Source organism: Littorina saxatilis, linkage group LG16 (genome assembly GCF_037325665.1).
Source record: "Littorina saxatilis isolate snail1 linkage group LG16, US_GU_Lsax_2.0, whole genome shotgun sequence".
NCBI lineage: Eukaryota > Metazoa > Mollusca > Gastropoda > Littorinimorpha > Littorinidae > Littorina > Littorina saxatilis.
Window position 1 is genome coordinate 20,081,066 of NC_090260.1, and position 26,530 is coordinate 20,107,595.

At 40.9% G+C, this 26,530-nt stretch overlaps 1 protein-coding gene and 1 long non-coding RNA gene across 2 annotated transcripts in view; both read left to right on the forward strand.

The window, feature by feature from the left end:
• LOC138951510 (lysM and putative peptidoglycan-binding domain-containing protein 1-like) overlaps positions 1-26,530 on the forward strand; it is a 333,283-nt gene that overhangs the window by 287,047 nt on the left and 19,706 nt on the right. The gene's annotated exons all lie outside the window — the stretch shown is intronic.
• Positions 18,671-22,153, forward strand: LOC138950581 (uncharacterized). The gene is made up of 2 exons (XR_011450740.1): positions 18,671-18,839; positions 20,522-22,153. It is a non-coding gene; the product is annotated as an uncharacterized lncRNA (long non-coding RNA).

Below are 26,530 nucleotides of genomic sequence, written 5' to 3' on the forward strand. Positions count from 1 at the left end.
CTGTGTGATATGCTTTTCGGTTCAAGCAGTTTGTATTGCAAACAATCGCTTCCTTGTTAGAATTAGAACGTAACTGATATGGCCTAATTTTATCTCTATCTGTTGTTCCTTTTTGGTCTATATACTACGAGAGGTCAACGTTTGCGTGCTCATATTTTCGTATGTAATGGCTGTTTTTTACAGTTGAAAAAATAAGAAAGAAAGAAAACGATCCGCAATAGCAAAAACAACGCATGTTATATACACACACACACTGGCACACACACACACACACATGCACACACACGCACGCACACACACACACACACACACACACACACACACACATACATTCACACACAAACATACACACACACACACACGCACGCACACCACACACACACACACACACACACACACACACACACACACACACATGAAGAAGGCCAAATAAATTTTTGCCTCGTAGCATTCCATGCCGGCGAAGGTATCATGTTGCAATAAACGGAAAAGTCTTTCTAAGAATGTGTTCGCTTTTTAAAATGGAGGCTCTTTGGCAAAAAAGCGGCCTCAAATTGCTGCATTCTATTAGCGACGCAATTTGTTTTGGGGTCTGGAATTATGTTACAACGCATGAGGAATACGTGTGCCCTAAAGCGGTCTCAACTCGCCGATGTAGTGACACCGTTTGGTTAGGTGTTTGTAATTATGTCAATACACACCAAAAATACTCTAAAAGAAGTCTCTGCCGGGATGCTCAATTATTTTACACACCAGAAATAGGCTCTAAAAGAAGTCACCTCTGCCGGGATGCTCAATTATTTTACACAGAAATACTCTAAAAGATGTCTCTGCCGGGATGCTCAATTATTTTACACACCAGAAATAGGCTCTAAAAGAAGTCACCTCTGCCGGGATGCTCAATTATTTTACACAGAAATACTCTAAAAGAAGTCTCTGCCGGGATGCTGATTATTTTACACACCAGAAATACTTGAAAACTGTTGGCTCAATTATTTTACACACCAGAAATACTTGAAAATAAGTCTCTGTTGGCTCAATTATTTTACACACCAGAAATACTTGAAAATAAGTCTCTGTTGGCTCAATTATTTTACACACCAGAAATACTTGAAAATAAGTCTCTGGATGCTGAATTAATTTGTTTATTCTAAGACGTTATGTTCGACCGGGTAATCTTTGGATACTGTCATTTCACCGAGCACTGTCTTTATTTTCGTTTTCATCTTATGCTTTTCACATTTGAGCGATGTATTTTGCCCGCTTTTGCTAGAGTATACAGATTCTAAATCGCTCCAAGAGCTGCAGAGTTCGATTCGGGGTTTGAGATGATGACACCACACACGAGGAATGCCTTAAAATTAATGTTTAAGCGTCCAATTATTTAAATCTTAAATGTTGTGTTGGGTAGTCTTTCCAGACGCCGTATTCTCCAACGGGCAATGTCTTTGTTAACTCTGTGTTATAAATCCAAAAACAAAGAGACTGCCAACGTTCCAATATTCAGAATCAAAAAACAAGAAAGGTAGGTGGTTGGAACGTTTGTTATTGACAAAACCAATACATTCACAGATATTTCGACCCAACATTAACCTCAGTGCTTGCTGCGGTAGGTTTGAATTTTTTGTATGACTACATTTCTTTGAGGCAACTCAGTTACAGTATACTTACTTACTGCCCGTTATGCCGGTTGGCAAAACGATGTTTTATTGTACATATTCACAACATTTATATTCATAGTATTGAAGACCACAATTAAGAAACCATCAAATGTAGAGCTGTGTACAAAGAAGAATTGCAGCTCAACGGCTTGTTGGGTCAAGGTCGCAAATAGTTCAAAGGCACGAACTTGAAAACCTGTACCATTCCTTCATTCATTCATTCATTCATTCATGTCCTTATATTATTTATTCATTAATTGTATAGCCTTCGACGTGACACGATGAAAACCTGCACCATTCATTCATTCATTCATTCATGTACCTATATCACGTCACGTATTCATTTAATTGATAGCATTCACCATTCGTTTTCCTAATACAATTTCTGTCCAATGATATTGTGTTCACGCGCACACAAAAAGCCACTTTGAATTCCGGTGCCTGTGTTTCTAGGCTTGTTTTCAATTCTGTTTTTAGGTCACCGCTATAGGGCGTCCCACTTTCACGCTAACGCGTTTTGGGGGGTGGTGAAAAGTTCATTGCTGCACGTTTTTGTCGTCGTGTTCGGGGGGTAATAGTCGTTACCTGACTTTCCTGCTTATAATCTGTTCCCAAAAGTTCGAGGATTGTATAGTATAGAATTTGGTTTAGAATGTAACTGTTAAGTCTCAGCTTTTTAGAACAAAGCTTGATATGGCAACTTTTCTCCGGAAGAAAACACACACACACCGTGACACACACACACACACACACACACACACCCACACCGTGACACACAAACACACACACACAAACAACACACACACTTTTACACATACATACACACACACACACACACACACACACACACACACACCGTGACACACACACACACACACAGTGACACACACACTAGACACATACACACACATAATAATAATAATAATAATAATAATAACGGGCATTTATAAAGCGCCTTATCAGAAGTTCAAAGCGCGTGACAACAATACATGTATACAAAATTCATACAATCACTGTCAGATTCAAACAACACATCATGCACATCTCACATCCCCAGACTCTATACTAAGGAACTATCCGTAGTGTTGTTGGAACAAGTGAGTTTTCAAATTGGACTTAAAAGATGAAATGGATGGAGAGTGACGTAATTGAAAGGGGAGTGAATTCCATAACTGAGGTCCATAATACGAAAACGTGCGGAAGCCATGAGCCTTGCGTTTAAAGCGACCTTGACAGAGAAGTCGAGCATCATCAGAAGAACGAAGGGTGCGAGAGGGAGTGTAGAGAGAGACCAGTTCAGAAAGATAGGCAGGTGCCGATTCAGAGATGATATTGTAGCAGAAGCAGGCAGCTTTATACCTAATACGTTCAGATACAGGAAGCCAGTGAAGTTCTTTCATGAGAGGAGTGCAGGGTTGTCGATGCTGTGCTCTGAAAATGAGACGTGCAGCAGAGTGTTGTACTTTTTGCAAGGGTTGGAGAGTGGAGTCAGGGCAGCCTATGAGAAGGGAGTTGCAGTAATCTAATCTGGACAGAATGCAGGATGTAACGAGAGTTTTAGTGGCATCAACAGTGAGAAATTTTCTTATGGAACCTATTCTTCTGATCTCAAAGTAACATGTCTGACAGACTTTTTTGATGTGTTGTTTCATTGAGAGGTGGGAGTCCATGATGAACCCAAGATTCCTAGCACTATCAGAGGGAGAAATGTCACTAGAACCTACTGTGATGGAGGCTGGAAGGAAAGTGGTCGAAGAGGAAGCTCCAGAGAAAAGAAGAAATTCAGTCTTGTCATCATTTAACTTGAGCATATTGTTTGTCATCCATGATTTAATATCTGAAGTGCAGTTTTGGAGAGTGTGCGTCACCGCTTGGATTTCTGTAGGCTTGCATGCTTGTTGGAGTTGTGTGTCGTCTGCAAAGAGGTAGTGATTGACTGCGTGTTGCTTGATGACGGCAGAGAGAGGAGTGGTGTATAGTACAAATAAAACTGGGCCTAGAACTGATCCCTGGGGAACGCCGAAACAGAGAGGAGATGGAGGAGATGAGAGATTATTGACAGACACATACTGACTACGGCCCTGTAGATATGAACTAAACCAGTGAAGAGCGGTAGAGTGAATGCCAAAAACAGATTCGAGACGAGAGAGCAGAACAGAGTGATCGATCGTATCGAACGCAGCTGAGTTATCCAAGAGAAGCAGAACTGATAGGTCATCATACACACACACACTTTTCTTTATTTGGTGTTTAACGTCGTTTTCAACCGTTCAAGGTTATATCGCGACGGGCAAAGGGGGGGAGATGGGATAGAGCCACTTGTTAATTGTTTCTTGTTCACAAAAGCACTAATCAAAAAATTGCTCCAGGGGCTTGCAACGTAGTACAATATATGACCTTACTGGGAGAATGCAAGTTTCCAGTACAAAGAACTTAACATTTCTTACATACTGCTTGACTAAAATCTTTACAAACATTGACTATATTCTATACAAGAAACACTTAACAAGGGTAAAAGGAGAAACAGAATCCGTTAGTCGCCTCTTACGACATGCTGGGGAGCATCGGGTAAATTCTTCCCCCTAACCCGCGGGGGGTCACACACACGCGCACGCACGCACACACATACACACACACACACACACACACATAATAAGTACGTGTTGCCACATAAACTGTGGACATTTGTTTAAAATGTATCTCCTGCTCGTGAAGCATAATATTAACATTATTCATAGTATAACATTTATGTATAACATACAGGAATAATATATACTGTCCCCATGGTTAGTCTAACTGTAAAGGAACAATCCTTCCCGTGTAAACGCTCAGATCGGGCCAGGCTTTTACATAGGATAAGACCATCCCGGAACACGTACCCGGCAAATCATCAACAGTCTCACTCACGCTGATGGGGTCTATGTCGACCAAAAGAGTGGGATTCCCTGTAGGTGGAGTTCCTGTAGGGGGATTTCCTGTACACAGGGAATCCCACAGGGTTTAGTTCCAGTAGTGTTTCGCTGATATCGCTGAAAGTCACGTGATGCTTAGCGACATCGGTAGAATTTGATGTTTTTCGATCTTTAGTGATAATTCTTAGAAATTCGAGTATGGTTTGCAAGTTTTATTGAAAAACTCTAACCTGTGGGATTCCCTGCATACAGGGAATCCCACTACAGGAACTCCACCTACAGGGAATCCCACTCTTTTGGTCGACATAGACCCCATCAGCCTCACTGATGGGCGCAATAGTCTAGTGGATCTTCTTCTTTTTTGAATTTTTTTTTTGCGTTTTTGCGTGGATCTGTGGTTGGTTAAGGTGCGCCTGTTGGCCCAGATCCCCCGACTTCAGCCCTTAGGTTTCTTTCAGGGTTACCCCGCCCTCAGTTCCTGGCTCAAAAACCTAACCCTGGGAACACATGGGGGATTTCTTACCGGGGGTCCCACTCCGGGGCTAGAGCTTTTAATGCGGCTCTTACTACTCGCATGGTGTAACCGTCATCGGACACGTAGGGCATTTATAGGGTAGTCAGTGCCATCTGCCAACCCACCCCGTCCTGGTAGAGACACCGCTAGTTGGTCCGGGACTGCTTATTCTATATTCGCAGCTGGCCCCCATGAGAAAATGAAAGTTTTACGCCCTCACAGCGAAGCCATTAGGGGCATGTTACACGGGAAAACCCGGCTTTGTATGAAAATAAAAAATAAAAATGCGGGGGGGGGGGGGGGGGGGGGGGGGAGGGATGTAGACAGCTGGTTGCCGGCTGCTAGAGGAGACCTGAAATGGGCTAGGGACCGGGTTGGGTCGTCTTGGGTCAGTGCTGAAATGGTTACTTTTTTGGCTGTTGGCCGAACGGACACCCGGGCTTCATATTTTTGCATGCATGTATTCGTGTTTCCAAGGCCTGAGGCTTTCGCTGTGACCCTGGGATCTTTATCGTGCGCATGCGTGCACACGGGGGTGTTCGGACACCGAGGAGAGTCTGCACAAAGTTAACTCTGGGACACACATCCCGCGCCGAACTTGGGGGTTGAACCCACGCGGATAGTAACAACCGGTTTTAAAGCCAGCGCCTCTACCGACTGGGCAATTTGTTGGGGACAAGAAGTTCCATGGAGGGCGGGGGGTATGGAGTAACACATAGTGTTTTGCTCAGAACATTCCCACCCATGCAGAGCCGCGCTATGGGTACGCATTACCGTGAAGCTGGCAGTCAGTGCTACCAAATGTCGTCTGTGTCTACCACTCGGTGGTGACTTAATGTAAGCAGATGCCAGCGCAAGCAATCTGATGCAGAGTCAGGAGGCGGTTTGGTACAAGAGAACCTTAGAGGCCACAGCCTCGGCCGTCTAAGGGATCTGTGTGTCTGGAGGCACATTTGGTTTCTGAGGTTCAAGCGGAGCTGTTGCCTCTGCTCCCAAGTTCCCGTGTCTGGAGGCGTTTTTGGTATGGTAGCAAACCTGTAGGTTGGGGCCTCTGCCTTTCAGGATGCCAGGACTACAAAATGTGTGTCTTGGGACCAGATTCCAGAAGTGGATCTGTGCTGTGCTGGGTCTGCTGCAAGCACACTAGAACCAGCTCGCAACAGTTGAGGTGAACAAATTGGTGACCAAGACCATCATCGGTTTCTCTCCGAGTGATGGGTGTGGGCGGAGAAAGTCTCCCAGACTGAGAGCATTCTCCCTTCTGTAGCGGATGAGACTAGACATCTCTTCCTTGAGAGTGTCACAACCTTCAAACACGTGTGTGAGGTGTCCAGTCTTGCCACACTGACAGACTACCTTGTCCCAGTAGATGCGGCTGCTGACCGTGCGCAAGCGACGCAACAGGCTCATGGGTCTCGGGGGGAGTGGGAGGTGGTGCCCTTTCCTATTGTAGGGGAGGTGTATCCATCCTCTCTCTTCACATGTTTGTGACAGTGTCTGCTCTCTTTCCTCTCTTTTTAGCTTGGCTAGCAGCAGTTTGGCTTCCTGGCAGGAGAGCCGAATGTCTGTCACTGGCATGGTTGACATAGCCGCTGCTTTTGCTGCTCTGTCCGCCATTTCATTTCCCCGGATTCCTGTGTGGGATTGCAGCCACATGAGGGAAAAGTGCTGGCCCCCATATCTGGGGGCTGGCCCCCATATCTGGGGGCCGTTCCCCTATCCGCCACCTGGGGCCGACCCGCCGGGTTGAGGATAGTCGCCCCCTACTGAATTGGAAGTAGTCTGTTCCCGGAGTCTTGTGGATAAGACGCTTGCCACCCCCGCGGGTTAGGGGGAAGAATTTACCCGATGCTCCCCAGCATGTCGTAAGAGGCGACTAACGGATTCTGTTTCTCCTTTTACCCTTGTTAAGTGTTTCTTGTATAGAATATAGTCAATGTATGTAAAGATTTTAGTCAAGCAGTATGTAAGAAATGTTAAGTCCTTTGTACTGGAAACTGGCATTCTCCCAGTAAGGTAATAATATATTGTACTTTGTTGCAAGCCCCTGGAGCAATTTTTTGATTAGTGCTTTTGTGAACAAGAAACAATTAACAAGTGGCTCTATCCCATCCCCCCCCCCCCTTTCCCCGTCGCAATATAACCTCCGTGGTTGAAAACGACGTTAAACACCAAATAAAATAAAAAGACGCTTGCCTCCCAAGCGAAAGGTTGAGTGTTTGAATCTTGGCTGCGCCTGGTCGGTTAAGGGTGTAGATTTGTCCGATCTAGTGCCTTATCCCCCCCCCCCCCTTAACGCTTAGATTTTAAGGAAGACTTTCCATACTCTATTTTAAGATTTATTTTAAGTTGACTGACATTAATCATAATGTATTTATCCTTCGTGTGTACACGCAAGCACAAGCTCAAATGCGCACAGAAAGAAATCCTGTAATTCGTGTCAAAATTCGGTGGCTTATAGAAACACGAAAATATCAAGCACGCATCCCCCGAAAGCAGCGTATGGCTGCCTAAATGGCGGGGTAAAAACGGCCATACACGTAATATCCTGCTCGTGCGAAAAAACTAAAACAAAAACAAAACAAACAAGTCGCAAAACATCCACCAAACAAATTCACGCAGGACGTACACAAAAAACGAGGACTGTAAGAATGACTCAGAAATTACTTTTTGACATTTTGATATTAGGTGTGCTGAATTGTTAAGGATGGATTATTCACAGTGACTCTAACAGTATATGTCTCTGGCGTGGGTTCCTGTGACAGGATCCGCATTTGATGGTAAGGCCAAAAAAAAAATAGGTGTGGTTACGGTAACATAGCCAAAAAAAATAGGGTAGGTAGGTAGGCAATCACTTTTTTTTTTTTAACTTTTTTTTCTAATGAGTACAAATTAAACCTACTTGACAGGGAAATAAGTGTGCGACACGGGCGCTTTCGCTTTCATTGCGTTTTTTGCACTCGGTTTTTGTTTTTTGTTTTTTTGTTTTGTTTTGACAAATGTAATAAAAAGTTATAGGATCGGCCCCTAAAAATAGGGTAGGTCGGGTTACCGTAACCACACCTATTTTTTTTTAGGCCTAATGTTGAAGCCAGAGCAGAGAGGCTATTGGATCCCATATTTTGAATTTGCATCGACAGTGTTTTTCTATACTCTTTCCTTTGTAGATGTTAAATTAGTACGTGTAAGTATGACGTGTCGTTTTCCTCCGTTTCAAGACTCATAAAACAACATTGGTTAAATGAATGGGACGTTAGCTGGTTAATTATTTAATTATTATTATTATGGTGAGCTTATATAGCGCGAACCACAGTTAACTGTGCTCTCCGCGCTTTACATATTAATTTCTGCCGTGTGAAATGGAATTTTTTTACAGACAGGCAGACAAACAAACATTTTTTACACACAATATATAACGCATTCACATCGACCAGCAAGCCTCAAGCCTGTTAGGCGAGCATTCACCTTTTGCGGCCTTTATTCCAAGTCACACGGGTATTTGATGGACATTTTTATCTATGCCTATACAATTTTGCCAGTAAAGACCCTTTTGTCAATCGTGGGATCTTTAACGTGCACACCCCAATATAGTGTACACGAAGGGACCTCGGTTTTTCGTCTCATCCGAAAGACTAGCACTTGAACCCACCATCTAGGTTAGGAAAGGGGGGAGAAAATAGCGGCCTGACCCAGGGTCGAACACGCAACCTCTCGATTCCGAGCGCAAGTGCGTTACCACTCGGCCACCCAGTCCCATAAATGGAGCATTTGATAAAATACAATACAAAACAATGTTTTCTATTGTATTTCACGTAATGCTCTTATGTCTTTTATTTTACATACCTTGACTAAACAGTCATTGGGAACATTACCAGTTCACCTGTGTTGGATTTTCTTTTCATGTTCAGAACCTAAACTGTCACAAATATTTTGCATTAATCCTTTGAGAAAAATAACTAGATACATGCAAAAGAAAATGATGGGTATGTTTTAGTCATCTGTCGGGGGTGCTGAAAAAAAGAATAAATCAGCAGTAAAAAAATAAAAAATAATAATAATAAGAAGAAGCAAGCATCAGCAGGGCATAAACTGAATGGGTTAAACCATGTGGTAAAATCAATCCTAAGTATTTTCAAGAACACTTTATCTTCAGGTTATATATAAGAAATTGTTCCTATTCGTCTGATTCTTCTGACTTTCCTTTTAGTTGTTGTCTATGCAATTAACAGTCCAACCACAGTCTAGATTATATTACTGTTCAAACGATCAGATTTATTATTGTAATATCCCGAGAAAAACAAAGTAGAATCTGCCCCCCCCCCCCCTACCCCCTATCCCCTCTGCATTGACGATTGTTTCCACATACATGATTTCAAAGACTTGGTTTAAGCGTGTTTATTCAAATTCACATACACACGTTTCAAACAATAACAACATTGAGAACGTTAACAAGCAGATTGCTTATGGACACGTTCTTGAACTTATAATCAATACACATTCAGATAGCAAAACATGGCGAACAAGTGATAGCTTCAACACTTATCTTGATAATCTTTAATTATATTTTATACAAATAGGGTAAGAGAGAGAGAGAGAGAGAGAGAGAGAGAGAGAGAGAGAGAGAGAGAGAGAGAGAGAGAGAGGGAGAGGGAGAGAGAGAGAGGGAGGGAGAGAATGCCTGGCTACATCAATTGCACAGTTAATATAATATCAGCCGAAGCGATTAGTTAACATAACATAGTCTTGTACAACAGAGAATATTTTCGTGTTCAAAGATATATTTAAATCAGTATTTCCAAACAAGAGTGTTTTGCAGTCCAGAACGTGTGTTGGCAGACTATTGAATAAAATGGTTCTATGTTCTTTAAATTTTGGACAGTGTAATAAGAAATGTTCAGAATCTTCCGGGCATGCTCCACACGTACATTCTAAATTATCAGAGAGGTGTCGGTTAACTAAGTCTTGTTGCAAATCGCTCATGTTTAATCTCAACCTGCTGTGAAGTACCTGTCCCTGGCGGTTGCCTAGATAATAATACGGTGGAACAACAACATCTCCATCGGTCAAATACCTTTTAAATTCACCAACTGACTGCGTTTGTTGTATATTTTCTGGAAGATTATTCCACAAAGCTGTCGTTGAAGGAAAAAAATGAAGATTTATATAACTCACTTCTGCACAATGGAAACTTACGTTCAAGAGGGCGTCGTCTGTGGTAAGGATTTACATCGGAAACCAGGACCGGCAGTTTGGAATATAAATATTCTGGGGTTAAACGATTTACAATTTTATAATACAGCAAAAGTTTATGACGACGTCGCCTTTCTTTCAGGGGCACAAAACCCGATTCGTTATACAGTTTTTGGTGGCTTGTGCCACGTACTGCACCTACAATGATTCGGATTGCATCGAGATGCAATGTCTCCAACTCGTCTGCCAAACACTGTGTACAGTTATCCCAGATAACGTCCGCATAATCAAACAATGGTAACATAAAGGATTTATATATAACTTCAAGTGATTTTCTGTTTAAACGATGCTTGAATAAACCAAAACACGCAATTGACTTTCTACATTTAGCAATTAGACTTTTTATGTGGGAATCCCATTTACAATTACCTTGTAGAATGACGCCAAGGTGCTTGTGATTTTCAACATCAACTAAGTGTGCATCTTCGAAATACAATGGTGGAAGTAAAACATTTTGTTGCCTACAAATGTCCAACAATTCTGTCTTTTGACAATTAAAAGTGACTTTCCATTTAGAAGCCCATGTGCGAATTTTATCCAAATCAGAATTCAAAATCTCTGCTCGTACATCATCGTTATCTAAACTTAAGTACATACTCGTATCGTCTGCAAAGAGTTTCAACACTGATTCAAGACCAACACCAATATCGTTAATATAAATGAGAAATAAAAGAGGTCCTAAGACAGAACCCTGAGGGACACCAGCAGAAGGGGTAGCATAACTTGATTTCAAAGACTTATGACTTCGAAACCCAGATACACACGTGAACAACTGTTTTTTAATTTGCCTGGTACATGTATCATACTTACTAACGACGTCTAAAATGCGGTTTTAATAATAATAATATAATAATAATAATTATTGGAGATTTATAGAGCGCTTGACGTTCTCTAAGCGCTTTACAATGAATTGGTAAGAGGTCAAGGCAGGTGAGGTAGCCCGCGCGTTGAACATCTCTCATGCTGGGTATTTTCGTGTTTCTATAACCCACCGAACTCTGACATGGATTACATGATCTTTTCCGTGGGCACCTGGTCTTGTGCTTGCGTGTACACACGAAGGGGGTTAAGTCACTAGCAGGTCTGCACATAAGTTGACCTGGGAGATCGGAAAAATCTCCACTCTTAACCCACCAGGCGGCAGCGACCGGGATTCGAACTCACGACCTTCCGATTAGGAGGCCGACGTCTTACCACCACGCCACTGCGCCCGTCAGTTTTAAGTTTAAGATGAACATGAATGTCTTTAATTGTTGAAGCTTGCTCTTTTCAGAAATAATTTCTAGTATATTATTGTGTGGTGTGTTTTTTTTTAAATCACAATGTCACGGAATTAATTTTGCACGCAGAGTGGGAAAAACGAAAATAAAACAAAACAGTGTCCATCTTTTTGTCTTTTGTTGTCTTTGAGAGTTTTTACGAACAAGTCACATCTTTAAAGAGACAACTATATTCACAATTACGAGCATCAACACCAAAATCACACAGCAAATACAGACAAAAACAGCAACAATAATAACAACACCAACAATGACAACGACCCAATTGTTTTAAATTATATAACTGGCAGTCTCAACTAGTCTTCCCTAAACATAAACCCAACAAATGTTTTCATAAATATGCAGAACGATCGTTCTGTTCACATTTGAATAAAAGCCTCGACATTTGTCCGAAGTTAGCTGAAAACTTCACGTATTTTGCACACAATTTGGCAAGAAAGGCTCTCGTTACAGAGTGTTTGTTATCACTCGGACACAATCGTCTTCTTCACTCAAAGAAAGCTAAAGACTCCATTCACAAACCTCGTCTTGCAATCTGTGCAAGAGAAAAGTGCTTCTTCAAATCCCGTTCATTCTGGGCCCTCATTCTCTTGGTATCTCGGTCACCCAAAGTCGGAAATTCCCCGGAACAAATTCAGCGAATATCGAATTTTATTGCGATTTGGGGAAGCTCCTTAGAATTATATCAGCACTGCGCGCATTTCATAAATCCAAATGCCGATGCATAATTCCGCAAGATGACGGGTTTATCGGGAAAAAGCATTGAAGATTCGCCTCGCGGACAATAAAGAATCTAAATGTTTGCAATGATATTAAAAGGCTCTGGGAACAGCTGTTGGTTGGAATCTTATTTCATAACAATAGGAAAAAGACTGCCATAAAACGTATAATTTGCTTTCTTTAGACTGCAGAATCAGTGAACGAATACTAAAAATCTGATTACGATTCAGCTTGTGGTCAACTATACTTACTTGACGTACTTGCTGTTTCTGTGTTTTGCTCGGAGACTGGTTCTGTAGTTTAACAAAAGAGTATGTGTATGTGTGCGCGCGCGCGCGCGCGCGTGTGTGTGTGTGTGTGTGTGTGTGTGTGTGTGTGTGTGTATGTGTGTGTGTGTGTGTGAGAGAGTAATAACCATTTAGTATATTTACATAAGACATGCCATAAAATCAATGAAGTACGTTTATCTACGGAAACGTGTGAAAGGTATAATCAGACAAGGCATCAGAAATAGTAACATGTTTAGACTAAGTGAGAACGCAATGTAACACGACTAAGGAATGAAAAATATCTGTCTTTAAAAGTCTTGGCATTGACGGAATGTCTGAGAACGCTTGGAATTGAATTCCAAAGATTATTTCCCGAAAATAACAGGCTAGATTTGAAAAGATCAAAACGAGGCAGAGGAGCAAACATGTTTGTGGGGTATCTCAAATTGTGTGAAGTGAAGTGAGTAGAATGAGGTTCTGGCGCTCTTCCAATAATGAGTTTATGCATCATAACGCCTTTGTTGTACATTAATCTTGACTTAAGAGGAAGGATGTTTAAAGGTTGAAAGAGAGAGAGAGAGAGAGAGAGAGAGAGAGAGAGAGAGAGAGAGAGAGAGAGAGAGAGAGAGAGAGAGAGAGAGAGAGAGAGAGAGTTGAGCTGCGCTGAGTTTTTGTAAAACTGTTAGGTTCCTTGCCTATGCATAATTTGAAACGATCAAAATCGTATTTTTTTAATTATCAAATGTTTGTCCTGCATGTTGCAGTAGTTCAATGTTTAAATTATTTAAGCAGGTTTTCTGACTAAAAATAAGATAATACAATAATCCAGGAAATAACGAAATTTAAATTAATACACATAGATATCTAAGGACCGAATTCCAAATGATACGCTGACGTCCTTGAATGGAAGTCAAATCAAATATGTCTTTGTTGCCCCTTGGGAAGAAAACAAACCTTTACAATTTCGTCGTGTAGTATTTGTAATAACCAAGAACAAGTCGCGTAAGGCGAAAATACAACATTTAGTCAAGTAGCTGTCGAACTCACAGAATGAAACGGAAAGCAATGCAATTTTTCAGCAAGACCGTATACTCGTAGCATCGTCAGTCCACCGCTCATGGCAAAGGCAGTGAAATTGACAAGAAGAGCGGTTTAGTAGTTGCGCTGAGAAAGTTAGCACGCTTTTCTGTACCTCTCTTCGTTTTAACTTCCTGAGCGTGTTTTTAATCCAAACATATCATATCTATATGTTTTTGGAATCAGGAACAGACAAGGAATAAGATGAAAGTGTTTTTAAATTGATTTCGACAATTTAATTTTGATAATAATTTTTATATTTTTAATTTTCAGAGCTTGTTTTTAATCTAAATATAACGCCTGCCAAACGGTTGTGTGACGTGTCTAGTGTGTTGGCGAAGTGTCTTGTGCTTGTCACTTCTCGCTTTCAGCCCTCACCGCTGGCTAGCACCGTCTGTCCTTTTTAGGACAATGCGAAAAGAGAGCAGAATGCGTCAGTCTCTCCTGCCAGTACAATAACCTCTCCACAACAAGCCCTATGTAGTGCCTCCATCACGGCGACAGGCGTAAACTGGGTACCGCAAGGCCCCAGGCTAGACTACAAGGACTCGGAGGAGGTTGGCGGCATGCGGGCCCACCGGTGTGTGGAAACGCCCAGGTGCCCACGAACCAACCTCCAGCTATGGGTCAAATAGCCGGGCAGGATAGGCTCGTCAACCCTGGCAGGCAGCTATCCTAAGAGAAGACCACTCTGAATTCAAAACGAGGGTAGAGGAGGCTCATCATCCATGGAAGGAAACTCGTCTAGGAGTTCTAAGGAAAACTCCGAAATGAAACCCACGCAGTCCCTCGAAGACGGAACGGCACTGGCCTTTTTTAGGCGGGGAGCAGACCGGGTGCCTACGCTATCCTCGACAAATGGTTGTGTCATCAACGAATCTAAATATAACATATTTATATGTTTTTGGAATCAGAAAATGATGGAGAATAAGATGATCGTAAATTTGAATCGTTTTATAAAAAAAATATTTTTTTACAATTTTCCGATTTTTAATGACCAAAGTCATTAATTAATTTTTAAGCCACCAAGCTGAAATGCAATACCGAAGTACGGGCTTTGTCAAAGACTACTTGACGAAAATTTCAACCAATAGATTGGTTGAAAAATGAGAGCGTGACAGTGCCGCCTCAACTTTCACGAAAAACCGGATATGACGTCATCAAAGACATTTATCAAAAAAACGAAAAAAACGTTCGGGGATATCAATCCCAGGAACTCTCATGTAAAATGTCATAAAGATCGGTCCAGTAGTTTGGTCTGAATCGCTCTACACAAGACACACGCACGCACGCACGCACGCACACACACACATACACCACGACCCTCGTTTCGATTCCCCCTCTATGTTAAAACATTTAGTCAAAACTTAGGTAGACTAAATGTAAACAAGTCGCGTAAGGCGAAAATACAATATTTAGTCAAGTAGCTGTCGAACTCACAGAATGAAAGTGAACGCAATGCCATTTTTCAGCAAGACCGTATACTCGTAGCTTTTCTGTACCTCTCTTTGTTTTAACTTTCTGAGCGTGTTTTTAATCCAAACATATCATATCTATATGTTTTTGGAATCAGGAACCGACAAGGAATAAGATGAACGTGTTTTTTTAATTGATTTGGACAATTTAATTTTGATAATAATTTTTATATATTTAATTTTCAGAGCTTGTTTTTAATCCGAATATAACATATTTATACGTTTTTGGAATCAGCAAATGATGGAGAATAAGATAAACGTAAATTTGGATCGTTTTATAAATTTTTATTTTTTTTTACAATTTTCCGATTTTTAATGACCAAAGTCATTAATTAATTTTTAAGCCACCAAGCTGAAATGCAATACCGAATCCCGGGCTTCGTCGAAGATTACTTGACCAAAATTTCAACCAATTTGGTTGAAAAATGAGGGCGTGACAGTGCCGCCTCAACTTTCACGAAAAGCCGGATATGACGTCATCAAAGACATTTATCCAAAAAAATGAAAAAAAACGTTCGGGGATTTCATACCCAGGAACTCTCATGTCAAATTTCATAAAGATCGGTCCAGTAGTTTAGTCTGAATCGCTCTACACACACACACACACACGCACACACGCACATACACCACGACCCTCGTTTCGATTCTCCCTCGATGTTAAAATATTTAGTCAAAACTTGACTAAATATAACAAGTCGCGTAAGGCGAAAATACAACATTTAGTCAAGTAGCTGTCGAACTCACAGAATAAAACTGAACGCAATGCCATTTTTTCAGCAAGACCGTATACTCGTAGCATCGTCAGTCCACCGCTCATGGCAAAGGCAGTGAAATTGACAAGAAGAGCGGGGTAGTAGTTGCGCTAAGAAGGATAGCACGCTTTTCTGTACCTCTCTTTGTTTTAACTTTCTGAGCGTGTTTTTAATCCAAACATATCATATCTATATGTTTTTGGAATCAGGAACCGACAAGGAGTAAGATGAAAGTGTTTTTAAATTGATTTGGACAATTTAATTTTGATAATAATTTTTATATATTTAATTTTCAGAGCTTGTTTTTAATCCGAATATAACATATTTATATGTTTTTGGAATCAGCAAATGATGGAGAATAAGATAAACGTAAATTTGGATCGTTTTATAAATTTTTATTTTTTTTTACAATTTTCAGATTTTTAATGACCAAAGTCATTAATTAATTTTTAAGCCACCAAGCTGAAATGCAATACCGAAGTCCGGGCTTCGTCGAAGATTACTTGACCAAAATGTCAACCAATTTGGTTGAAAAATGAGGGCGTGACAGTGCCGCCTCAACTTTCACGAAAAGCCGGATATGACGTCATCAAAGACATTTATCAAAAAAAATGAAAAAAACGTTCGGGGATTTCATACCCAGGAACTCTCATGTCAAATTTCATAAAGATCGGTCCAGTAGTTTAGTCTGAATCGCTCTACACACACACACACACGCACACACGCACACACACACGCACACACGCACACACGCACATACACCACGACCCTCGTTTCGATTCCCCCTCGATGTTAAAATATTTAGTCAAAACTTGACTAAATATAAAAACGAACACACAGACACGCATGCACGCAGTATACGCAGGCATGCACGCGTGCAAACACACACCCACACCCACAAATACACACACATACCAGTGCGCGCGAACACACACTCAACAACCCCCCCTCACACACACACACACACACACACACACACACACACACACACACACTCACGCACATAGTTTGTGTCTTTCTTGTAAAACAAGTGCATTTCTTCTTCTTGGCGTTCGCAGAGGTTACACAATCAGTCCAGCACTGGTGATAAATAACAAGTGCATTTAGAAATGAACCTTTATTTCGTCTGAGAAGCAAATAAAGAGTTTTTGACGAGTCTGTATTTATTAATGTTAAGATCAGAAAAGTCATTTTCTTTTAAATTCTGTTTTATACGTGTACTTTATCTTAGGCCAAAAAGAAAAATATGTCTGTTTCCGGTAACATCGCCGAAAAAAATAGGGTCGGTCGGTCGTTTTTATATTTAGTCAAGTTTTGACTAAATATTTTAACATCGAGGGGGAATCGAAACGAGGGTCGTGGTGTATGTGTGTGTGTATGTGTGTGTGTGTGTGTGTGTGTGTGTGTGTGTGTGTAGAGCGATTCAGAGTAAACTACTGGACCGATCTTTATGAAATTTCACATGAGAGTTCCACTTCTCGTAGTTTACCGAAACTACGTGATTTGTGAGATGCGCACACCGCCGGAAACACGCCATTCCCGTACGACTTCCGGCCGCCATAGCAGCTTCTCCAAAACCGGTCTTACTTTATCAGGTTAATCCTTCCTTTTAGGGTCCTTTTTTCCTAACTTGACTGATTTATTCCTTCGGTTAACCATTTGTTTTGACCTGCGGTAAGTGTATTTTCCTTATTTGTTGTCGCAAATGCTTAGAATTTGTTCGAACAATGGACAGCACTGAATCAGTGCCTGAAATCCAAATCCACGCGGATGAAGTGGATCAATTGTTAGACTTGCCTTGTTCAAGTCAAAAGGACAAACATGTGTCAAATGAAAAAGAAGGGAAGAAAAAGAATCAGAAAAAACCTCGGTTAGAGGCAGTGACCATTCCAATCAGTGATTGGAATAACATGAAAAAACAAAACGAACGTATCCTAGCGCTGCTAGGTCAGGGCCAAGGCCAGACCGAAGGCGAATCGCCTGATGATCATGGTTCGAAGATGACACAAAGACAAAAGCGAAAAGCAGAGTCACAAGAATCTGGAGACGAATCTGATTCGTTCGAAGATTATGATGATCAAATAGAATCGATGATCAGAGTGAACGAAGGTGAAACTTGTGGTCAAACTTGTGGCACTAGTAATTCTGACACTGAAATGGCAGAAATAGAACAAGAGTTCGACAATGCTGAAAAGCTTGCACCAGAAATACCGGAAGGTATCGCGAAGCTGGTTGATGAGACCATGGCAAAAGGTCAAATTTCAGAAGAAAAAATGAAAGAAAAAATGAACAAGTATGCCAGACCTAAAAACTTGAAGGTTGTTGTTCCAAAGGTCAATCCGGAGATATGGTCAATACTTGACCGTGCAACAAGAGGTGCAGATTTGAAACTACAGCAGTATCAGAAAGCGCTGTGTACAGCGACCTATGCACTCACAAACATATGGCAAACCATACTGAAAAGTGAATCACCCGAAATTCGGGGACTCATGAAAGGTGTAGCAGATTCTATTGCACTTGTACAGAAAACAAACCATGATCTGTCAATCGACAGAAGGGGAAAAATTTCAAATGCTCAACTGAACAAAAAGTACAAAAAACTTGGTTCTGCTGAAGTTCCAATCACAGATATGTTGTTTGGCAATGACCTGAAAGCTGCATGTGCAAACATTGATACAACAGCTAGAATGGGCCTGGGTCTCAGTCAGTCAAGTGGAGTAAAAGGTCAAAAGTTTTTTCCACAAAACCCCTTTGCAAAAAACGATTGGAATTGGAGGCCAAGAGGTGCAGGAAGAACCTGGACACCAAGAGGCAGAATGAGAGGGAGAGGACCTTACCGTGCACGGGGCAGAATGAACTACCGCGGCAGCGGACGAACCGAGTGGCAACAAGGCCAGCAGTAGCTCCACTACCTTCTCTGCCAAAATCTGTAAGTAAAGATACAATACCTAACCGCCCTTTTGAAGCAGGTAGACTAAAAAAGTTTGTTCAAAAATGGGAAGAAATAACATCAGACCCATTTATTCTTGACATGGTGTGCGGTGCTGATATTCCAATAGATGAGTTTTCTGACTTAAATTCTGAAAATCTTTCTTACTTGAAAAATCAAGTACAAGGAAATCTATGGACAAAAATGGATTCGGAAATTGAAAAACTGTTATCCTTGGGAGTTATTGAAAAATCGGTGCATCAGGAAGATGAAATTATCTCCCCTGTTTTCATGGTCCCAAAACCTGATGGCTCCTACCGTCTCATTTTGAATCTAAAAAAGTTTAATGATTCAGTACAATATGAGCACTTTAAGATGGACAATCTTACGTCAGCAACTCAAATGATGATAAGAGGCTGCTACATGGCTTCAGTGGATCTCAGACATGCATACTACTCTGTACCAATAAAAGCAGAATGCAGGAAATACCTCAAATTCATGTGGAGAAACAAACTTTATCAGTATACCTGCTTCCCAAATGGACTAAGTAACTGCCCTCGTTATTTCACAAAGTTAATGAAACCAGTCTATGCCACACTCAGATCACAGGGATATTTATCCACTTCCTTTATTGATGATAGTTATCTGCAAGGTAATTCTTTTGAAGAGTGTGCAGAGAATGTGTCAAAGACAGTGAAATTACTCGATTCACTGGGATTTATTATCCACACAGAGAAATCAGTTCTCAAACCCTGCAAGAAACTGAGGTACTTGGGGTTTCTTTTAAACTCTGAAGATATGACAGTTACTTTACCCCTGGAAAGAAAGCAAAAAGTTGTGCTCGCATGTTCAGAACTGAAAAGAAAGAAGAGGGTGACCATAAGAGAACTGGCACAAGTTATAGGCCAGTTGGTAGCAACCTTTCCAGCTGTTCAGTGGGGCCCACTGTTTTATAGGAGTTTAGACAGACTGAAATCCACATCGTTAAAATTTTCTGCAGGAAATTTTGAATCGCTGACAAGCTTGACAGATAAGACAACAGAAGAACTAGACTGGTGGATTGAAAATTTAGATTCCTCTTTTTTCCCCATTGAAAAAACTAATCCTGAAGTTGAAATCCAGACGGATGCTGCAAGTTCAGGTGGTTGGGGAGCTGTTTGTGGTCAAATTAAGACTGGAGGGCGATGGTCCGAAACAGAAATGAATTTGCACATCAATGTTCTAGAAATGATGGCAATTTTGTACGCTTTGAAAAGTTTCAAAGAAATGATCACAGGAAAACATGTAAAAGTCTTGACAGACAACACATGTGCAGTCTCCTATATATCCAATATGGGAGGATCGCGTTCTCCAGATTGCAATAACGTTGCAAAACAAATTTGGATGTGGTGCAAGGAAAATGGTATTTGGATATCAATTTCACATATCCCAGGAATACTGAATACAGAAGCTGACGTTTTGTCAAGACAATTCAATGATCGTACTGAGTGGAAATTGAATCATGATATTTTCTGCAAATTAAAAGATCGTCTGCTGAAGCCAGACATCGATCTATTTGCATCACGATTAAATTTTCAGATGAAACCATTCGTGTCCTGGATACCAGACCCAGAAGCCTTGGCCATTGATGCCTTTACCCAAGATTGGTCAAAATGGTTAATATATGCCTTTCCGCCTTTCAGCTTGCTGCAGAAAGTGCTCAACAAATGGCAGCGCGACAGAGCGGAAGGAATCTTGATCGTTCCAAAGTGGCCTACGGCAGTATGGTACCCCCAGATGTTGAAAATGCTGACACAAGAGCCTGTTCTTCTTCCAAAGGGAAAGCTTACCATTCATCTACCACATACGCAAGATGTGCATCCGCTCCACAGGACTCTGCAACTTCTGGCTTGTTGCTTATCAGGAAATCCCTCGAAGCAAGAGGAGTTCAAGGTGAGACTTTCCAAGTTATCTGGGCATCGTGGCGACCTTCAACCAGACAGCAGTATGCCTCCTACCTCAGCAGATGGAGCAAGTTTTGTGTGCAGTGCCAGTGTGATCCCCTTCGTCCGACTATAGATGAGGTGTTACAGTTCTTGACTAAGCTGTATGAAGATGGCTTAGGATACAGTGCTATAAACACTGCAAGGAGTGCACTATCTGCAGTGGTTATTCTACCAGACAATAAAACAGTAGGATGTCACCCTTTAGTAATTCGATTTCTAAAGGGAATCTTTGAACTGCGTACACCACAACCAAGATACAATGAAACTTGGGATGTAGACAAAGTTTTGCAGTTTTTCAGAAACATGGGTGAAAATTCTGAACTTTCATTGAAGGATTTGACTTTAAAATTGTGTTCCTTGTTGTTGTTAATTACTGCCCACAGAGTGCAGACAATTCATTTGATCAGGTTGAGAAATATTTGTTTTCATGATGATGGATGTACAATTTACATAACTGAAAAGTTGAAGCAGTCTAGACCTGGCTTTCATCCAAAACCTTTGCAGTTACCGTTTTATACAGAAGACAAAACTTTGTGTGTGGTGACTTGTCTTCGACAGTACATTAATAGTACTGTAGAATTCAGATGTGAGAGTGATGAGACTGACCAGTTACTTTTGTGTTACCAACAGCCACATGGACCAGCGGCGAAAGACACCATAGCTAGGTGGCTAAAAACTGTACTCATACGCGCAGGAATTACAAATTTTGCACCCCACAGCTTTCGGGGCGCATCATCTTCAGCAATGTTCAAGTCGGGTGTTGCTGTTCAAGATATTTTGAAAGTGGCAGGCTGGTCAAATGTATCCACTTTCAAAAAGTTCTATAACAAACCACTGGAAAGTAAAGATAAATCAAACACTATCTTAAACTATTATGCGAAAGTTGGAAAATAAAAATCTTCCAGCTCAGTAATCTAAGTTTGATTACATTCTGATAATTTGGTTTTTTGGAGGGGCTGCTGTGGTGGCCGGAAGTCGTATGAGCAATCGAACTTTGATTACATTCTGATAATTTGCATTGGGACAGTTAAAAAATTCAAGACAAGGGAGCTAACAAATGGAGATCTAGAGACAATTATCTCCCTGGCTCCATGTAAGAAAAGCAAATGTTTTTGTGGACAATTGATCCATTGTTTTCAAATGTGTTGTAGTGTTTATTGTTTCTTTGGTTATGAAGAAATTGCAATTCCCATAATGAATGGAGAATAAATGCATCACTTATTTTTTGTAATACATGGTTGTTTCAAACAATGTATGTTTGGTGTAAAAGCCAAGACAGGTGTTCACTATTCTCATGTTGTCCTTTGAGAATAAATGTTTGACATTTCACTTTAGTGTGACTTTGATTATTCCTTTGTTTGAAATATAATCTTTAATCAACCAACTTTAAAATCTCACAAATCACGTAGTTTCGGTAAACTACGAGAAGTGGAATTCAAAACATAAACGAGTACTCACCTGAGTCGAAGTTTGTGTAGAATTCCACGATGTAGTTTACAGGAACGGAGGGATATGTGCCCACCCTTCAGTTTCACCCTCTCCAATAAAGGAAATAAGCTAATTTATCAAATGTAAATACAACCGAAACATTTTTGGTTGCTTAAAGAAAAATCAGATCATCTGATATGGTTATATCAGATGACCTGTGCTGTGAAAAATGGCGTGTTTCCGGCGGTGTGCGCATCTCACATATCCCTCCGTTCCTGTAAACTACATCGTGGAATTCTACACAAACTTCGACTCAGGTGAGTACTCGTTTATGTTTTGAATTCCTGGGTATGAAATCCCCGAACGTTTTTTTCATTTTTTTGATAAATGTCTTTGATGACGTCATATCCGGCTTTTCGTGAAAGTTGAGGCGGCACTGTCACGCCCTCATTTTTCAACCAAATTGGTTGAAATTTTGGTCAAGTAATCTTCGACGAAGCCCGGACTTCGGTATTGCATTTCAGCTTGGTGGCTTAAAAATTAATTAATGACTTTGGTCATTAAAAATCGGAAAATTGTAAAAAAAAATAAAAATTTATAAAACGATCCAAATTTACGTTTATCTTATTCTCCATCATTTGCTGATTCCAAAAACATATAAATATGTTATATTCGGATTAAAAACAAGCTCTGAAAATTAAATATATAAAAATTATTATCAAAATTAAATTGTCCAAATCAATTTAAAAACACTTTCATCTTATTCCTTGTTGGTTCCTGATTCCAAAAACATATAGATATGATATGTTTGGATTAAAAACATGCTCAGAAAGTTAAAACAAAGAGAGGCGCATCTACGTACGAACGCACGCACGGTTTCACGCCCACAAGCATGCACGCATACACGCACACGTTCGTACGCACGCACGCACACACACACACACACACACACACACACACGGACACACACACACACAGACGTACACGCACACTAACATACACACGCAGATAACTATACACATGCATGAACATACACGAACACGAACACGATTACAGATGCGCGCGCGTGCCCCCTTCCGCTTACACGATTACAGATGCGCGCGCGTGCCCCCTTCCGCCTACACGATTACAGATGCGCGCGCGTGCCCCCTTCCGCTTACACGATTACAGATGCGCGCGCGTGCCCCCTTCCGCTTACACGATTACAGATGCGCGCGCGTGCCCACTCCCGCTTACACGATTACAGATGCGCGCGCGTGCCCCCTCCCGCTTACACGATTACAGATGCGCGCGCGTGCCCCCTCCCGCTTACACGATTACAGATGCGCGCGTGTGCCCCCTCACAAACCTTAAATGTACACATGTACATGTACCCCTTACCCTTTGCACTTATATACACACAAACACTTCACCGTCAACAACAAACAAGTCGCGTAAGGCGAAAATACAATATTTAGTCAAGTAGCTGTCGAACTCACAGAATGAAACTGAAGGCAACGCAACGCAGCAAGACCGTATACTCGTAGCATCGTCACTCCACCGCCCGTGGCAAAGGCAGTGCCCGTGGAATTGACAAGAAGAGCGGGGTATTCGTTGCGCTAAGAAGGATAGCACGCTTTTCTGTACCTCTCTTCGTTTTAACTTTCTGAGCGTGTTTTTAATCCAAACATATCATATCTATATATTTTTGGAATCAGGAACCGACAAGGAATAAGATGAAAGTGTTTTTAAATTGATTTCGAAAAAAAAAATTGATAATAATTTTTATATATTTAATTTTCAGAGCTTGTTTTTAATCCGAATATAACATATTTATATGTTTTTGGAATCAGCAAAGGATGGAGAATAAGATAAACGTAAATTTGGATCGTTTTATAAATTTTTATTTTTTTTTTACAATTTTCCGATTTTTAATGACCAAAGTCATTAATTAATTTTTAAGCCACCAAGCTGAAATGCAATACCGAACCCCGGGCTTCGTCGAAGATTACTTGACCAAAATTTGAACCAATTTGGTTGAAAAATGAGGGCGTGACAGTGCCGCCTCAACTTTCACGAAAAGCCGGATATGACGTCATCAAAGACATTTATCAAAAAAATGAAAAAAACGTTCGGGGATTTCATACCCAGGAACTCTCATGTCAAATTTCATAAAGATCGGTCCAGTAGTTTAGTCTGAATCGCTCTACACACACACACACACACACACGCACGCACGCACATACACCACGACCCTCGTTTCGATTCCTCCTCGATGTTAAAATATTTAGTCAAAACTTGACTAAATATAAAAACACCATTAGATTCGAGCAGCCGGCCCGGTAGCTCAGTTGGTAGAGCACTGGACTTGTGATCGGAAGGTCGCAGGTTCGAATTCGGGCCGGGACGGACACGGGTCAACTTTATGTGCAGACCAAGAGACGGAAGCCATGTCCCACCCTCGTGTCATCACAATGGCACGTAAAAGACCTTGGTCATTCTGCCATAAGTGCAGGTGGCTGAATACACCTAAACACGCAGACGCCTGGGTAGCGCGACCCCGTTGCTGCTAGCTTTCCACTGGGAGGAAGCGACCCGAATTTCCCAGCGATGTGACAATAAAGTAATGAAAATGAAAATGAAATGAAAAATATTTCAAAATATATAATAGAAGAGCGTCACACTCAACTCAAGTTGTCCGTCCTTAACGCTTAACAAAACCCATCACGGTAACACTGCATTTAGACAGCCGCACGCAAAAATGAAATCCGCACCCTTTTTAAAGGCTACAACAAGGATCGTGTTTACATGCGCAGCCGGTAAACCCTTTACATGCATAAGATGCAAAAGATTAAAGGGATACTTGTGGAAAATAAATAAATAAATATATAATACGTTATTGGTATTTTTGACCAAAATATGACATTTTACACAGATCGAGACAGTCTGTGTTCCTCCGAGACCGCGCTAAATCGGTGTAAAATGTCATAATTTAGTCAAAAATACAAATAACATGTATCTCAAAATTGTGGACGAAACTCGCTTGCATAAGATGTCGGTTGGACAATTCTACCTTTCTTGTTTTTACATTTAGTAAAGTTTTGACTAAATGTTTTAACATAGAGGGGGGAATCGAGACGAGGGTCGTGGTGTATGTGTGTCTGTCTGTCTGTCTGTCTGTCTGTCTGTCTGTCTGTCTGTCTGTCTGTCTGTCTGTGTTTGTGTGTAGAGCGATTCAGACTAAACTACTGGACCGATCTTTATAAAATTTGACCTGAGAGTGCCTGGGTATGATATCCTCAGACTTTTTTTCATTTTTTTGATAAATGTCTTTGATGACGTCATATCCGGCTTTTCGTGAAAGCTGAGGCGGCACTGTCACGCTCTCATTTTTCAACCAAATTGGTTGAAACTTTGGTCAAGTAATCTCCGACGAAGCCCGGACTTCGGTATTGCATTTCAGCTTGGTGGCTTAAAAATTAATTAATGACTTTGGTCATTAAAAATCTGAAAATTGTAAAAAAAACCATTTTTTATAAAACGATCCAAATTTACGTTCATCTTATTCTCCATCATTTTCTGATTCCAAAAACATATAAATATGTTATATTTGGATTAAAAACAAGCTCTCAAAATTAAAAATATAAAAATTATGATCAAAATTAAATTTCCGAAATCGTTTTAAAAACTATTTCATCTTATTCCTTGTCGGTTCCTGATTCCAAAAACATATAGATATGATATGTTTGGATTAAAACCACGCTCAGAAAGTTAAAAAGAATAGAGATAAAGAAAAGCGTACTATCCTTCTCAGCGCAACTACTACCCCGCTCTTCTTGTCAATTTCACTGCCTTTGCATCGAGCGGTGGACTGTATACGCTCTTGCTGTAAAAATGCAGTGAGTTCAGTTTCATTCTGTTAGTTCGACAGCTTGACTAAATGTTGTAATTTCGCCTTACGCGACTTGTTTTTGGCTCACGTAAGTGTAGCCTATGCGATGGTAAACTCTGTCTGTCTGTGCGTGCGTGCGTGCGTGCGTGCGTGCGTATGTATGTATGTGTGTATGTCTGTGGTAGAAACTTTAACATTTTTGGCTAAACACCGAAATACTCATTTCACGTGGTTAATTTTCAAGCACCATCTTCAAATTATTGAAGCAATGATCAACATTGTGTCGGCATGTGTGTAGTTAAAGCGTGTATCCAAAGAAAACGGGTGGTGGGGGGTTTTGAAGGGGTACAAGCAGTTGACTGGTTTGTGTCGTGTTTGGCATGCAGACGGCAGGTCAGGTGTCAAGA